Source organism: Artemia sp. Qi Xiang Cuo, unplaced genomic scaffold (genome assembly GCF_049724085.1).
Source record: "Artemia sp. Qi Xiang Cuo unplaced genomic scaffold, ASM4972408v1 HiC_scaffold_140, whole genome shotgun sequence".
Lineage (NCBI taxonomy): Eukaryota > Metazoa > Arthropoda > Branchiopoda > Anostraca > Artemiidae > Artemia > Artemia sp. Qi Xiang Cuo.
In genome coordinates this window covers 1-13,729 of record NW_028297549.1, presented here as the reverse complement: position 1 = coordinate 13,729, position 13,729 = coordinate 1, and the positions used below count along the sequence as shown (strand labels likewise).

The 13,729-nt window shown below is 37.0% G+C and overlaps 3 non-coding genes and 3 pseudogenes across 3 annotated transcripts; all 6 read left to right on the top strand.

The window, feature by feature from the left end:
* Positions 1 to 834: 834 nt before the first annotated feature.
* On the top strand, positions 835 to 995 carry LOC148938877 (U1 spliceosomal RNA). The gene has a single exon (XR_016143604.1). It is a non-coding gene; the product is annotated as a U1 spliceosomal RNA (small nuclear RNA).
* A 2,968-nt stretch (positions 996 to 3,963) lies between these two features.
* Positions 3,964 to 4,121, top strand: LOC148938876 (U1 spliceosomal RNA). Its single transcript, XR_016143603.1, has one exon. It is a non-coding gene; the product is annotated as a U1 spliceosomal RNA (small nuclear RNA).
* Positions 4,122 to 7,098: 2,977 nt separating this feature from the next.
* On the top strand, positions 7,099 to 7,275 carry LOC148938875 (U1 spliceosomal RNA; annotated as a pseudogene).
* A 1,401-nt stretch (positions 7,276 to 8,676) lies between these two features.
* On the top strand, positions 8,677 to 8,851 carry LOC148938874 (U1 spliceosomal RNA; annotated as a pseudogene).
* A 1,399-nt stretch (positions 8,852 to 10,250) lies between these two features.
* On the top strand, positions 10,251 to 10,443 carry LOC148938873 (U1 spliceosomal RNA; annotated as a pseudogene).
* A 1,540-nt stretch (positions 10,444 to 11,983) lies between these two features.
* Positions 11,984 to 12,144, top strand: LOC148938872 (U1 spliceosomal RNA). Its single transcript, XR_016143602.1, has one exon. It is a non-coding gene; the product is annotated as a U1 spliceosomal RNA (small nuclear RNA).
* The last annotated feature ends 1,585 nt before the right edge of the window (positions 12,145 to 13,729 follow it).

The window sequence follows — 13,729 nt, the reverse complement described above, 5'->3', positions numbered from 1 at the left end:
GTTACTATTGAGACGAGTCACTCTTACTATAGAGTTCTTTACCATAGAACTGTTTGATAAGAATTGACATAGTATATTTCAATTTAGTTCAACCTCCTGCTAAAAAATCCCTGAAAGTTTCACTGTGATAGCCTTTGTCGCATAATACATCATAAATTGTTTCAATGACTTCTACTAGCATGAGCAGTTTACTGCAGTGGAAGTGCGTTGGGTTTTCTCCCCGAGATAGATGGATCGAAACCTCACCAAATCCCGCTGGTTAGCGTTCTTTGGTCAGGTTTTGATCCACTAATCTCTGAAGCTGTTCTGAATATTACCGTCAAGAATACTTCATCATTATGATAATGCTCCTTGATCCTTTGTTTGGTTCCTTCAATTTTTAATTCTTGATAATCCTGGTCGGTTAAATACATTTGCTTTTCTCTTTTCAACAGGCTATCTCTGTTTATTGTGTAGCATTGTTTTTTTTTTAACTTAAGTGTAGCTTGCTTGGAACTTATTAAAATCATTTTTGTATTATTATGGTCACTTATATAGTACTCATGTCGTCATGGCGTAAGGATATTATTTCATGATGTTTTTGTGTTGAAAGATATTATTAAAATGTTAGACTTTTATTTAAACCTACTGTTATTTAAGTTTGTTTATTTAAACCACCTGTCGTACTGTTTTTTTTAACTTGCTTGTAGCTTGCTTGGATGAAACCACATTAATATCATTTTTGTATCATTATGGTCACTTATTTAACAATCATGTCGCCATGGCGTAATGATATTATTTCATGACATTTTTGTGTCGAAAGATATTAGTAAAATGTTAGATTTTTATCTAAATCTACTTACCTGTCTGGAAAGCTGCTTGATCATTAAGGAGGCGCTCCCAGGGTGAGGCCTTTCCGTTGTACGTCGGATTGGTTGACTCCTGTGGTTACCCCAAATGGGGGTAAGTCAACAGTGTAATTTTGGTAGTGGTGGCTGCGTTCGCACGGACCCCTGTCCGCACATTGACAAGTGTTTTTATTTAATCCTCTTTTATATGTCATTTATTTTGAAGTTTAAAGTAAAAAGTATGCAATTTGATGTTGTTCAAGACAATAATGGGACATGTCACGTTCATCCTTGGGCCCTTTTGAAAAGAATAATTTGTTGATAAGCTTACATGTTTGAAATCACACATTCACTAATGTGAATGTGAATAAAACGGTATGTGATGTATTATACGGGAAAGTTTTTGATGAATCAACAATTTTATAGTAAAGAACGAGATCTAATTTTAGTTGTAGCTACAATCTAGTGGAAGGGAAGTGCGTTCGACGTTTGCCGCGGAGACGGATGGATCGAAACCTCATCAAACCTCGCTGGGCTCAGGGTCTAGTGTTCTTTGGTTAGGTCTCGATCTACCAACCTCTGAAGCTGCTCTGAAGATTCTTATATAGATGCGGATTATACCATTTGTGTCTACATAGAGACTATCTATTTGAAACTTAAATATTTAAAATCAGCATACAAATACGATCCTTTGATGTATCTATTGCTATTAAAATTCCGTTTTTTAGAGTTTCGGTTACTATTGAGACGAGTCACTCTTACTATAGAGTTCGTTACCATCGAACTGTTTGATAAGAATTGACATAGTCTGTTTCAATTTAGTTCAACCTCCTGCTCAAAAATCCCTGAAAGTTTCACTGTGATACCCTTTCTCGCATAATACATCATAAATTGTTTCAATCACTTCCACTAACGTGAGCAGTTTAGTGCAGTGGAAGTGCGTTGGGTTTTCGCCCCGAGATGGATGGATCGAAACCTCATCAAATCCCGCTGTCTAGCGTTTTTTGGTCAGGTTTTGATCCACCGACCTCTGCTGCTCTGAAGATTATTATCAAGAAAACTTCATCATTGTGATAATGCTCCTTGATCTTTTGTTTGGCTCCTTTAATTTTCAGTTCTCGATAATCCTGGTCTGTTAAATACCTTTGCTTTTCTCTTTTCAAGAGGTTATCTCTGTTTATTATGTAACACTGTTTTTTTTTTTAACTTCCATGCAGCTTACTTGGACCTTATTAAAATCATTTTTGTATTATTATGGTCACTTATATAGTACTCATGACGTCATGGCGTAATGATATTATTTCATGATGTTTTTGTGTTGAAAGATATTATTAAAATGTTAGACTTTTATTTAAACCTACTTTTATTTAAGTTGGTTTATTTAAACCAACTGTAGTACTGTTTTTTTTTAACTTCCGTGTAGCTTGCTTGGATGAAACCGTATTAATATCATTTTTGTATTATTATGGTCACTTATTTAATAATCATGACGCCATGGCGTAATGATATTATTTCATGACATTTTTGTGTCGAAAGATATTAGTAAAATGTTAGATTTTTATCTAAACCTACTTACCTGTCTGGAAAGCTGCTTGATCATTAAGGAGGCGCTCCCAGGGCGAGGCCTTTCCGTTGTACGTCGGATTGGTTGACTCCTGTGGTTACCCCAAATGGGGGTTAGCCCAAATGGGGTAACTACCAAATAATTTTGGTAGTGGTGGCTGCGTTCGCAGGGACCCCTGTCCACACATTGAAAAGTGTTTTCATTTTCTCCTCTTTTATATGTCACACATTTTGAAGTTTAAAGGAAAAATTATACAATTTGATGTTGTTCAAGACAATAATGGGACTTGTCCCCTTCATCATTGGGCCCGTTTGAAAAGATTAATTTGATGATAAGCTTACATGTTTGAAATAACACATTCACTGATGTGAATGTGATTAAAACAGTATGTGATGTATTATACGGGAAAGTTTTTGATGAATCAACAATTTTATAGTAAAGAACGAGATCTAATTTTAGTTGTAGCTACAATCTAGTGGAAGTGCGTTCGGCGTTTGCTGCGGAGACGGATGGATCGAAACCTCATCGAACCTCGCTGGGCTCATGGTCTAGTGTTCTTTGGTTAGGTCTCGATCTACCAACCTCTGAAGCTGCTCTGAAGATTCTTATATAGATGCGTATTATACCATTTGTGTCTACATAGAGACTATCTATTTGAAACTTAAATATTTAAAATCAGCACACAAATCCGATCCTTTGATGTATCTATTGCTATTAAAATTCCGTTTTTTAGAGTTTCGGTTACTATTGAGACGAGTCACTCTTACTATAGGGTTCGTTACCATCGAACTGTTTGATAAGAATTGACATAGTCTGTTTCAATTTAGTTCAACCTCCTACTCAAAAATCCCTGAAAGTTTCACTGTGATACCCTTTCTCGTATAATACATCATAAACTGTTTCAATGACTTCTACTAGCGTGAGCAGTTTAGCGCAGTGGAAGTGCGTTGGGTTTTCTCCCCGAGATGGATGGATCGAAACCTCACCAAACCCAACTGTTTAGTGTTCTTTGGTCAGGTTTCGATCCACCAATCTCTTAAGCTGCTCTGAAGATTATTATCAAGAATACTTCATTATTGTGATAACGCTCCTTGATCCTTTGTTTGGTTCCTTCAATTTCTAATTCTCGATAATCCTGGTCTTTTAAATACCTTTGCTTTTCTCTTTTCAAGATGTTTTCTCTGTTCATTGTGTAGCACTTTTTTTTTAAATTACGTGTAGCTTGCTTGGACCATATTAATATCATTTTTTTATTATTATGGTCACTTATACAGTAATCATGACGTCATGGCGTAATGATATTATTTCATGATGTTTTTGTGTTGAAAGATATTAGTAAAATGTTAGACTTTTATTTAAACCTACTTTTATTTAAGTTGGTTTATTTAAACCAACTGTAGTAGTGTTTTTTTTTAACTTTCGTGTAGCTTGCTTGGATGAAACTGTATTAATATCATTTTTGTATTATTATGGTCACTTATTTAATAATCATGACGCCATGGCGTAATGATATTATTTCATGACATTTTTGTGTCGAAAGATATTAGTAAAATGTTAGATCTTTATCTAAACCTACTTACCTGTCTGGAAAGCTGCTTGATCATTAAGGAGGCGCTCCCAGGGCGAGGCCTTTCCGTTGTACGTCGGATTGGTTGACTCCTGTGGTTACCCCAAATGGGGTAACTACCAAATAATTTTGGTAGTGGTGGCTGCGTTCGCAGGGACCCCTGTCCACACATTGAAAAGTGTTTTCATTTTCTCCTCTTTTATATGTCACACATTTTGAAGTTTAAAGGAAAAAGTATACAATTTGATGTTGTTCAAGACAATAATGGGACTTGTCAACTTCATCATTGGGCCCGTTTGAAAAGAATAATTTGTTGATAAGCTTACATGTTTGAAATCACACATTCACTGATGTGAATGTGATTAAAACGGTATGTGATGTATTATACGGGAAAGTTTTTGATGAATCAAAAATTTTATAGTAAAGAACGAGATCTAATTTTAGTTGTAGCTACAATCTAGTGGAAGGGAAGTGCGTTCGACGTTTGCCGCGAAGACGAATGGATCGAAACCTCATCAAACCTCGCTGGGCTCAGGGTCTAGAGTTCTTTGGTTAGGTCTCGATCTATCAACCTCTGAAGCTGCTCTGAAGATTCTTAAATAGATGCGTACTATACCATTTGTGTCTACATAGAGACTATCTATTTGAAACTTAAATATTTAAAATCAGCACACAAATCCGATCCTTTGATGTATCTATTGCTATTAAAATTCCGTTTTTTAGAGTTTCGGTTACTATTGAGACGAGTCACTCTTACTATAGAGTTTGTTACCATCGAACTGTTTGATAAGAATTGACATAGTCTGTTTCAATTTAGTTCAACCTCCTGCTCAAAAATCCCTGAAAGTTTCACTGTGATAACCTTTCTCGTATAATACATCATAAACTGTTTTAATCACTTTCACTAACGTGAGCAGTTTAGCGCAGTGGAAGTGCGTTGGGTGTTTGCCCCGGAGATGGATGGATCGAAACCTCATCGAACCTCACTGTCTAGTGTTCTTTGGTCAGGTTTCGATCCACCGACCTCTGAAGCTGCTCTGAAGATTATTATCAAGAAAACTTCATCATTGTGATAACGCTCCTTGATCCTTTGTTTGGTTCCTTCAATTTTTAATTCTCGATAATCCTGGTCTGTTAAATACCTTTGCTTTTCTCTTTTCAACATGCTTTCTCTGTTTATTGTGTAGCACTGTTTATTTTTAAACTTACGCGTAGCTTGCTTGGACCATATTAATATCAATTTTGTATTATTATGGTCACTTATATAGTACTCATGACGTCATGGCGTAATGATATTATTTCATGATGTTTTTGTGTTGAAAGATATTAGTAAAATGTTAGACTTTTATTTAAACCTACTTTTATTTAAGTTGGGTATTTAAACCAACTGTAGTACTGTTTTTTTTTTTAACTTCCGTGTAGCTTGCTTGGATGAAACCGTATTAATATCATTTTTGTATTATTATGGTCACTTATTTAATAATCATGACGCCATGGCGTAATGATATTATTTCATGACATTTTTGTGTCGAAAGATATTAGTAAAATGTTAGATTTTTATCTAAATCTACTTACCTGTCTGGAAAGCTGCTTGATCATTAAGGAGACGCTCCCAGGGCGAGGCCTTTCCGTTGTACGTCGGATTGGTTGACTCCTGTGGTTACCCCAAATGGGGGTTACCCCAAATGAGGGTAACTACCAAATAATTTTGGTAGTGGTGGCTGCGTTCGCACAGACCCATGTCCGCACATTGAAAAGTGTTTTCATTTTCTCCTCTTTTATATGTCACACATTTTGAAGTTTAAAGGAAAAAATATACAATTTGATATTGTTCAAGACAATAATGGGACATGTCATCTTCCTCCGTGGGCCCTTTTGAAAAGAGTAATTTGATGATAAGCTTACATGTTTGAAATAACACAGTCACTGCTGTGACTGTGATTAAAACGGTATGTGATGTATTATACGGGAAAGTTTTTGATGAATAAACAATTTTATAGTAAAGAACGAGATCTAATTTTAGTTGTAGCTACAATCTAGTGGAAGTGCGTTCGGCGTTTGCCGCGGAGACGGATGGATCGAAACCTCATCGAACCTCGCTGGGCTCATGATCTAGTGTTCTGTGGTTAGGTCTCGATCTACCAACCTCTGAAGCTGCTCTGAAGATTCTTATATAGATGCGGATTATACCATTTGTGTCTACATAGAGACTATCTATTTGAAACTTAAATATTTAAAATCAGCACACAAATCCGATCCTTTGATGTATCTATTGCTATTAAAATTCCGTTTTTTAGAGTTTCGGTTACTATTGAGACGAGTCACTCTTACTATAGAGTTCGTTACCATCGAACTGTTTGATAAGAATTGACATAGTCTGTTTCAATTTAGTTCAACCTCCTACTCAAAAATCCCTGAAAGTTTCACTGTGATACCCTTTCTCGCATAATACATCATAAATTGTTTCAATGACTTCTACTAGCGTGAGCAGTTTAGCGCAGTGGAAGTGCGTTGGGTGTTCTCCCCGAGATGGATGGATCGAAACCTCACCAAACCCAACTGTCTAGTGTTTTTTGGTCAGGTTTCGATCCACCGACCTCTTAAGCTGCTCTGAATATTATCATCAAGAAAACTTCATCATTGTGATAACGCTCCTTGATCCTTTGTTTGGTTCTTCAATTTTTAATTCTCGATAATCCTGGTCTGTTAAATACCTTTGCTTTTCTCTTTTCAAGAGGCTTTCTCTGTTTATTGTGTAACACTGTTTTTTTTTTTAACTTCCATGTAGCTTACTTGGACCATATTAATATCATTTTTGTATTATTATGGTCACTTATACTGTACTCATGACGTCAGGGCGTAATGATATTATTTCATGATGTTTTTGTTTTGAAAGATATTAGTAAAATGTTAGACTTTTATTTAAAAATACTTATATTTAAGTTTGTTTATTTAATCAAACTGTAGTAGTGTTTTTTTTTTAAATTCCATGTAGCTTGCTTGGATGAAACCGTATTAATATCATTTTTGTATTATTATGGTCACTTATTTAATAATCATGACGCCATGGCGTAATGATATTATTTCATGACATTTTTGTGTCGAAAGATATTAGTAAAATGTTAGATTTTTATCTAAACCTACTTACCTGTCTGGAAAGCTTCTTGATCATTAAGGAGGCGCTCCCAGGACGAGGCCTTTCCGTTGTACGTCGGATTGGTTGACTCCTGTGTTTACCCCAAATGGGGGTTACCCCAAATGGGGGTAACTCAACAGTGTAATTTTGGTAGTAATGGCTGCGTTTGCACGGACCCCTGTCCACACATTGAAAAGTGTTTTCATTTTCTCCTCTTTTATATGTCACATATTTTGAAGTTTAAAGGAAAAATTATACAATTTGATGTTGTTCAAGACAATAATGGGACTTGTCAACTTCATTATTGGGCCCTTTTGAAAAGAGTAATTTGTTGATAAGCTTACATGTTTGAAATCACACATTCACTAATGTGAATGTGAATAAAACGGTATGTGATGTATTATACGGGAAAGTTTTTGATGAATCAACAATTTTATAGTAAAGAACGAGATCTAATTTTAGTTGTAGCTACAATCTAGTGGAAGGGAAGTGCGTTCGACGTTTGCCGCGAAGACGAATGGATCGAAACCTCATCAAACCTCGCTGGGCTCAGGGTCTAGAGTTCTTTGGTTAGGTCTCGATCTATCAACCTCTGAAGCTGCTCTGAAGATTCTTAAATAGATGCGTACTATACCATTTGTGTCTACATAGAGACTATCTATTTGAAACTTAAATATTTAAAATCAGCACACAAATCCGATCCTTTGATGTATCTATTGCTATTAAAATTCCGTTTTTTAGAGTTTCGGTTACTATTGAGACGAGTCACTCTTACTATAGGGTTCGTTACCATCGAACTGTTTGATAAGAATTGAAATAGTCTGTTTCAATTTATTTCAACCTCCTACTCAAAAATCCCTGAAAGTTTCACTGTGATACCCTTTCTCGTATAATACATCATAAATTGTTTCAATCACTTTCACTAACGTGAGCAGCTTAGCGCAGTGGAAGTGCGTTGGGTGTTTGCCCCGAGATGGATGGATCGAAACCTCATCGAACCTCACTGTCTAGTGTTCTTTGGTCAGGTTTCGATCCACCGACCTCTGAAGCTGCTCTGAAGATTATTATCAAGAGAATTTCATCATTGTGATAACGCTCCTTGATCCTTTGTTTGGTTCCTTCAATTTTTAATTCTCGATAATCCTGGTCTGTTAAATACCTTTGCTTTACTCTTTTCAAGATGCTTTCTCTGTTCATTGTGTAGCACTGTTTTTTTTTAACTTACGCGTAGCTTGCTTGGACCTTATTAATATCAATTTTATATTATTATGGTCACTTATACAGTACTCATGACGTAAGGGCGTAAGGATATTATTTCATGATGTTTTTGTGTTGAAAGATATTATTAAAATGTTAGACTTTTATTTAAACCTACTTTTATTTAAGTTTGTTTATTTAAACCAACTGTAGTACTGTTTTTTTTTAAATTGCGCGTAGCTTGCTTGGATGAAACCGCATTAATATCATTTTTGTATCATTATGGTCACTTATTTAACAATCATGTCGCCATGACGTAATGATATTATTTCATGACATTTTTGTGTCGAAAGATATTAGTAAAATGTTAGATTTTTATCTAAACCTACTTACCTGTCTGGAAAGCTGCTTGATCATTAAGGAGGCGCTCCCAGGGCGAGGCCTTTCCGTTGTACGTCGGATTGGTTGACTCCTGTGGTTACCCCAAATGGGGGTTACCCCAAATGGGGGTAACTCAACAGTGTAATTTTGGTAGTGGTTGCTGTGTTCGCAGGAACCCCTGTTCACATATTGAAAAGTGTTTTTATTTACTCCTCTTTTATATGTCATATATTTTGAAGTTTAAAGTAAAAAGTATACAATTTGATCTTGTTCAAGACAATAATGGGACTTGTCGCCTTCATCATTGGGCCCTTTTGAAAAGATTAATTTGTTGATAAGCTTACATGTTTGAAATAACACATTCACTGATGTGAATGTGATTAAAACGGTATGTGATGTATTATACGGGAAAGTTTTTGATGAATCAACAATTTTATAGTAAATAACGAGATCTAATTTTAGTTGTAGCTACAATCTAGTGGAAGTGCGTTCGGCGTTTGCTGCGGAGACGGATGGATCGAAACCTCATCGAACCTCGCTGGGCTCATGGTCTAGTGTTCTTTGGTTAGGTCTCGATCTACCAACCTCTGAAGCTGCTCTGAAGATTCTTATATAGATGCGGATTATACCATTTGTGTCTACATAGAGACTATCTATTTGAAACTTAAATATTTAAAATCAGCACACAAATCCGATCCTTTGATGTATCTATTGCTATTAAAATTCCGTTTTTTAGAGTTTCGGTTACTATTGAGACGAGTCACTCTTACTATAGAGTTCGTTACCATCGAACTGTTTGATAAGAATTGACATAGTCTGTTTCAATTTAGTTCAACCTCCTGCTAAAAAATCCCTGAAAGTTTCACTGTGATACCCTTTCTCGTATAATACATCATAAACTGTTTTAATCACTTCCACTAACGTGAGCAGCTTAGTGCAGTGGAAGTGCGTTGGGTGTTCGCCCCGGAGATAGATGGATCGAAACCTCATCAAATCCCACTGGTTAGTGTTCTTTGGTCAGGTTTCGATCCACTGATCTCTTAAGCTGCTCTGAATATTATCATCAAGAAAACTTCATCATTGTGATAACGCTCCTTGATCGTTTGTTTGGTTCCTTTAATTTTTAATTCTCGATAATCCTGGTCTGTTAAATACCTTTGCTTTTCTCTTTAAAGATGCTTTATCTGTTTATTGTTTAGCACTGTTTTTTTTTTTAACTTCCATGCAGCTTGCTTGGAACATATTAAAATCATTTTTTTATTATTATGTTCAGTTATATAGTACTCATTACGTCATGGCGTAAGGATATTATTTCATGATTTTTTTGTGTTGAAAGATATTAGTAAAATGTTAGACTTTTATTTAAACCTACTTTTTTTAAGTTGGTTTATTTAAACCAACTGTAGTAGTGTTTTTTTTTAACTTGCGTGTAGCTTGCTTGGATGAAACCGTATTAATATCATTTTTGTATTATTATGGTCACTTATTTAATAATCATGACGCCTTGGCGTAATGATATTATTTCATGACATTTTTGTGTCGAAAGATATTAGTAAAATGTTAGATTTTTATCTAAACCTACTTACCTGTCTGGAAAGCTGCTTGATCATTAAGGAGGCACTCCCAGGGCGAGGCCTTTCCGTTGTACGTCGGATTGGTTGACTCCTGTGGTTACCCCAAATGGGGGTTACCCCAAATGGGGGTAACCCCAAATGGGGGAAACTCAACAGTGTAATTTTGGTAGTGGTGGCTGCGTTCACACGGACCCCTGTCCACACATTGAAAAGTGTTTTCATTTTCTCCTCTTTTATATGTCACACATTTACTAATGTTACCCCAAATGGGGGTTACCCCAAATGGGGGTAACTCAACAGTGTAATTTTGGTAGTAATGGCTGCGTTCGCACGGACCCCTGTCCACACATTGAAAAGTGTTTTCATTTTCTCCTCTTTTATATGTCACACATTTTGAAGTTTAAAGGAAAAATTATACAATTTGATGTTGTTCAAGACAATAATGGGACTTGTCAACTTCATTATTGGGCCCTTTTGAAAAGAGTAATTTGTTGATAAGCTTACATGTTTGAAATAACACATTCACTGATGTGAATGTGATTAAAACGGTATGTGATGTATTATACGGGAAAGTTTTTGATGAATCAACAATTTTATAGTAAAGAATGAGATCTAATTTTAGTTGTAGCTACAATCTAGTGGAAGTGCGTTCGACGTTTGCCGCGGAGACGGATGGATCGAAACCTCATCGAACCTCACTGGGCTCATGGTCTAGTGTTCTTTGGTTAGGTCTCGATCTACCAACCTCTGAAGCTGCTCTGAAGATTCTTATATAGATGCGGATTATACCATTTGTGTCTACATAGAGACTACCTATTTGAAACTTAAATATTTAAAATCAGCACACAAATCCGATCCTTTGATGTATCTATTGCTATTAAAATTCCGTTTTTAAGAGTTTCGGTTACTATTGAGACGAGTCACTCTTACTATAGGGTTCTTTACCATCGAACTGTTTGATAAGAATTGATATAGTCTATTTCAATTTAGTTCAACCTCCTGCTCAAAAATCCCTGAAAGTTTCACTGTGATACCCTTTCTCGTATAATACATCATAAACTGTTTTAATCACTTTCACTAACGTGAGCAGTTGAGCGCAGTGGAAGTGCGTTGGGTGTTCGCCCCGAGATGGATGGATCGAAACCTCACCAAACCCCACTGTTTAGTGTTCTTTGGTCAGGTTTCGATCCACCGACCTCTGAAGCTGCTCTGAAGATTATTATCAAGAAAACTTCATCATTGTGATAACGATCCTTGATCCTTTGTTTGGTTCCTTCAATTTTTAATTCTCGATAATCCTGGCCTGTTAAATACCTTTGCTTTACTCTTTTCAAGACGCTTTCTCTGTTTATTGTGTAGCACTGTTTTTTTTTTAACTTACGTGTAGCTTGCTTGGACCATATAAATATCATTTTTGTATTATTATGTTCACTTATATAGTAATCATGACGTCATGGCGTAATGATATTATTTCATGATGTTTTTGTGTTGAAAGATATTAGTAAAATGTTAGACTTTTATTTAAACCTACTTTAATTTAAGTTGGTTTATTTAAACCAACTGTAGTACTGTTTTTTTTAACTTGCGTTTAGCTTGCTTGGATGAAACCGTATTAATATCATTTTTATATTATTATGGTCACTTATTTAATAATCATGACGCCATGGCGTAATGATATTATTTCATGACATTTTTGTGACGAAAGATATTAGTAAAATGTTAGATTTTTATCTAAACCTACTTACCTGTCTGGAAAGCTGCTTGATCATTAAGGAGGCGCTCCCAGGATGAGGCCTTTCCGTTGTACGTCGGATTGGTTGACTCCTGTGGTTACCCCAAATGGGGGTAAGTCAACAGTGTAATTTTGGTAGTGGTTGCTGCGTTTGCGCGAACCCCTGTTCACACATTGACAAGGGTTTTTATTTAATCCTCGTTTATATGTCACTCATTCTGAAGTTGAATGGAAAAAATACACAATTTGATATTGTTCAAGACAATAATGGGACATGTCAAGTTCATTCGTGGGCCCGGTTGAAAAGAGTAATTTGATGTTAAGCTTACATGTTTGAAATAACACATTAGTAGAGATGCCTCAGGAGGTCCAATCACTCACCCGTGCTGCCACCTAAAACTATTTTTTACATAATTTATGTCTGTTTGTTGTCAGTGAGAATGAAAAAACAGGAATTTTGTCACATTTATGTCTATTTTCATGGATGGTTATGTGTGTTTTATGGTTTTTGTCAGTGAGAATGAAAAAACAGTATTTTTCTCACTTGAAAAACAGGAATTTTCTCACATTTATGTCTGTTTTATGGATTTTGTCAGTGAGAATGAAAAAACAGGAACTTTCTCACATTTATGTCTGTTTTATGGATTTTGTCAGTGAGAATGGAAAAACAGGAACTTTCTCACTTTCATGGATTATTGAGTCATTAATCAAATTGTTTCCAGGCAAAGTTAATTAGTGTCTGACAGATGACGTCAAGTTAATTAATGTCTTTGATGTATTTCCAAAGAGAATGTTTCCGAGGCAAAGTTTAGATCATACATGACAGCTGATGTCATGATTGATTGGCATGAAAGGGGAATTAATTTGTTGTTTCTAAGGGGAATTATTGATTTACGAAAGGGGTATTAATTTGTTGTTTCTAAAGAGAACTGTCTCCGAGCGAATGTTTAGATCTTAGCGATGAATAGATTGATTCACAAAAGGGTTTCCAAATAATTTGAAATGTGTCAGAGCAGAGATGCCAAACAAAAGGAACACGCTGAAATTACGTTTAGGGATTATTTGGGCGAAACTGTTTTAGACAGGTTATGGAATTATTTCGGCGAAACAGTTAGAGACATTTTAAAAGATGATTTAAAAGATGATTTTAGAAGAGGATTTGAGGGTGAAACTCTGTGGTCGTTATAATACACAAGTTCCATTTGAACAGTGTTGTGAGGTCCTCTACCCCAACCCCAAAGGGTTCCAATCCTCCTACCCCAACCCCGAAGGAAGCCCCCAGTACTCAAAGGTCCTCCAAGCTTCCAAAGGGCCCCCAGACCCCCAAACGCCCTCCCCAGACCCCCAAAGACCCTCTCCCGGTCCTCAAAGGTCTCCCAGGCTCCCAAAGGACCCCCAGACCCCCCAAGGCCCACCCCGAGCCCCCAAAGGCCCATCGGGCGCCCAAAAGTCCACCCGGCTCCCAAAGGGCCCCCCCGCCCCCCCAAGGCCCACACCCTGGCCCCAAAGGTCCACCGGGCCCCCAAAGGACCAATCGGCCCTCAAGGGCCCCCCAGCCCCCCAAAGGCCCTCCCCGGGTCCCCAAAGGCCCACCGGGCTCCCAAAAGACCACCGGGCCCCCAAAGGCCCACCGGGTTCCCAAAAGACCACCGGGCTCCCAAAGGGCCCCCCGGACCCCCAAAGGCCCTCACCCGGTCCCCAAAGGTCCAACGGGCGCCGAAAGGACCAATCGGCCCTCAAGTGCCCCCCAG